A 3,391-nucleotide genomic window follows, 5' to 3' on the forward strand; every position below is an offset into this window, starting at 1 on the left:
CGCGGCCCGTGCGTGCGTCACGCCGGTCACGCGACAGCGCGCGCGAATACCCGGGCGCCGGCGTTGGCGGCGAAAATGGGAGACGCCCCGGCGCGGGGGGAGGCGCTAAGCGCTTGCTTTGGCGCGGTTTGTGTAGACCTGAGGCGTCCTGACAGAGATGGGGTTGAACCTTGGAATGCGTCACGGAGAACAGTCTGTATGGTGGGGGAAAAAAAAAAGAAATCAAATGGCTAACCCTGTGTTCCTCTCCTCAGGGCCGCTTTGGCGTAACGCCAGGCCCTGCCCTAGGCTCTTTTTAGGCTCTTTTTATTCAGGCGCCGTGATCCCGTCACGAGCCTCGTTAAGCACAGAGACGAAACACGCGCTGGGGGGCTAACTTGTTGCGGCAAGGTCAAGGTCAAGAGGAAGTGCGCTGGGGTTTGGGAGCCCGGCACCACCCGCAGGAAGCCTCTCCAGACCGCCCCTGCCCCGCCCGTTTGATTTGGTTGCGCGTCTGTGCTGTGTACAAGTTGCCACACTGGGTGGGGTTGTGTTCAGCATGACTGGCTTCATTAACTTTGTATGCCCTACACCTTGGCGCAGTTAACAACCGTGAATTTTTGAAAGGCTGCTTCCGTGCTAAGTACTCTGGAGCAAGACTCCCGCGGGTAGGGACACATGCAGTAACAGACATGCCCACGGTTCACTTTTCATCAGGGGAAAGACAGTAGGCCAGGTATTACCCAGTCTGGAAGTTACCTGGCTCTAACTGTACAAAAATCAAAAGGTTCTTCTGTTTTCTTTTTTGGTACTTTGCAGCTATCACCTGATCTGCATCTAAAAGTTGAACTAGAAGAATGGTTATGAAATGGTGACTCCATTCTCAGAAATAAAGAGCAGAAATCTATCAAAATGCGATTCCCTGAGGAATTCTAGGGTGAAAATACCAAAATCATTCTTTGTAAATTCCCTATATTGTTATATAGTGTTACTTTATTTTTTTATTTGAGAAATACAAAGTGAGGAGTTGCCCATCCACCAGTTCACTTCTCAAATGCCCACAAAGGCTAGGGCTGGGGGACTCAATCCAGGTCTCCCACATGGGTAGCAGAACCCAAATTATTTGAGCCATCACCAATGCCTCCAAGGGTCTGCATTAGCCGGCCGTTGGGAGTCAGGAGCTTGTGCCAGAAACCGGCTCTGCTCCCAATTCTAGCTTCCTGCCAATGCAGGCCCTGAGAGGTAACAGGTAAATGGCTCCAGCGGTTGAGTCCCTGCCACACATGTGGAAGACCTGGGCTGAATTCCTGACTCCTGTCTGGGGTCTTGGCCTTTGTATGCATTTGGGAAGTGAACTGTGGACTGGGAGCTTTCTGTTTCCCTTTCTTTGCCTTTCAAAACCATCCACAATAACAACAACAAAAAATCGAAGAAATACAGTGTATATGTACTGTATGTATTAAGTAATCACTCCTACCCCACTGCAGAGATGTTAAATACATTAACATTGTGCAGTAAAATGTAGAATTTTTACCTTGAGATAAAGATGGTTAACTTCAGGTCAGGTTAAATTTGCACTGAATTCAAGAAACTACTTTCAATTTTCTGAGCTTTTCATTTGAAACTGTAGACCAGACATGGTACTCAGTATCCAGCCAGACATGAGCATGCGACCATCTTGACCTGTCCTTGCCAGAAATGTTCAATTTGGGGATACTTTTTCTCCTGTGGATATTCTGGTATAACTAAAGAATAAGTCAGGATCCTGACTGACAACAAATCTTATTAAGAAAACTAACCAATTCAGAAAGTGAAGGCAAAGGCAGAAAATGTTAGGAGGTCCTGAACATTGGTAAGTAATAATTATATAGTCCATGCATTTGTCTATACCAACCCAAGTGTAAAATTTCATTTATCAATTTGATTAGTTGTAAATTTCCTCCTGAAACCCTCTTTATTGCATAGAAAATAGGAATGCAGAAGCCATCATAAAAACAAGACTGGGAAATCAGGGTGCCAACAATTTTGGAAATGTGAAAGCAAAGTAACCCACTAGCAGAGCACAGGAACCATCAGACACATAGAGCTTAGCAAAATAGTTGTTTGCATGCTTGTAAAGGTGAACTTAGGACATCAAGACAATGTATTTAAAACAGGAGCATGTTAAACATGGTTAACCCTTAAAGGAATAACTATTTAGAATTATGTGTTTTGTGTTGCCAAAATACATCATTCTAGATAATTCTGTATAAGGAAGTAACAATTTGCATTTAGTACAATAGAGATATATGAAGCTAATTATCAAACTGTGATTGATTTCATCATGTGTGTTTATGAGGAAGCTTCAGAAAGTTCATGGAAAATGCACATTATCTTTTAATTCTATTTTTTCTCAGAAATTTTTTGAAGCCTCCTTGTGTATTTTTACACACAAATGTTTTATAGATATTTGCAGAATAACAGGTGTTTTTAAAGCCTGCATAGTCCACATCAGTGTGAACCAGCATTGTGACTCATCTTTTTATATCATTAGGGACTTTAGGCAACTATAGACAGTACCATCAAAATATTCTCAACTTCAAGATCCAAACAAAAGCCTCTGATAAAAACATCTCTAAATAATGATTTTCTAAGAATCTCTAAAATACTTATTTTCTTTTGGAATTGACATTAGGGCAAGTGATTTTCCAATATTGTTTAATATTCCTTAATGATTTATACTGAAGACAAAATATTAGATAAAAGCAAGCTGGAAAGGTCAATAAAGAACTCATTATTCCAATAAATATTCTCATTCTAGTAGTTTACATTAAAGAAAACAAACACAAACATTGGTTTCAAGTGCAGGCATATTAGGGTTTTTAAACTATTCCAATGACTTGTATAACTTGTGAATTTTGGTTTTCTAGTAGGTAAGACTCAGATATTAACTTTCAGGGTCATGAACATTACATAAAATAATGCCCAAAACATTCAAAATGTTCAATATACTCTATATACCAATATTGCCCTGGGAATGTGTTTAGTGTGAGAGTACCTACAATAAAAAGAAACCATCACTGGGGCCGGTGCTGTGGTGCAGTGGGTTAATGCCCTGACCTGAAGCACCAGCATCCCATATGGGCGTCAGTTTGAGACCTGGCTGCTCCACTTCCAATCCAGCTCTCTGCTATGGCCTGGGAAAGCAGTGGAAGATGGCCCAAGTCCTTGGGCCCCTGCACCCGCCTGGGAGACCAGGAGGAAGCGCTTGGCTCCTGGTTGCAGATCGGCGCAGCTCCGGCCATTGCAGCCTATTAGGGAGTGAACCATCAGATGGAAGACACTCTCTCTCTCTCTCTCTCTCTCTCCTCTCTCTGTGTAACTTTGATTTTCAAATAAATAGATCCTAAAAAAAAAAAAGTCATCCAAAGGA

The sequence above is a fragment of the Oryctolagus cuniculus genome, chromosome 8 (assembly GCF_051225735.1).
Source record: "Oryctolagus cuniculus isolate XC-2025 breed Fujian yellow rabbit chromosome 8, ASM5122573v1, whole genome shotgun sequence".
Classification (NCBI taxonomy): Eukaryota; Metazoa; Chordata; class Mammalia; order Lagomorpha; family Leporidae; genus Oryctolagus; species Oryctolagus cuniculus.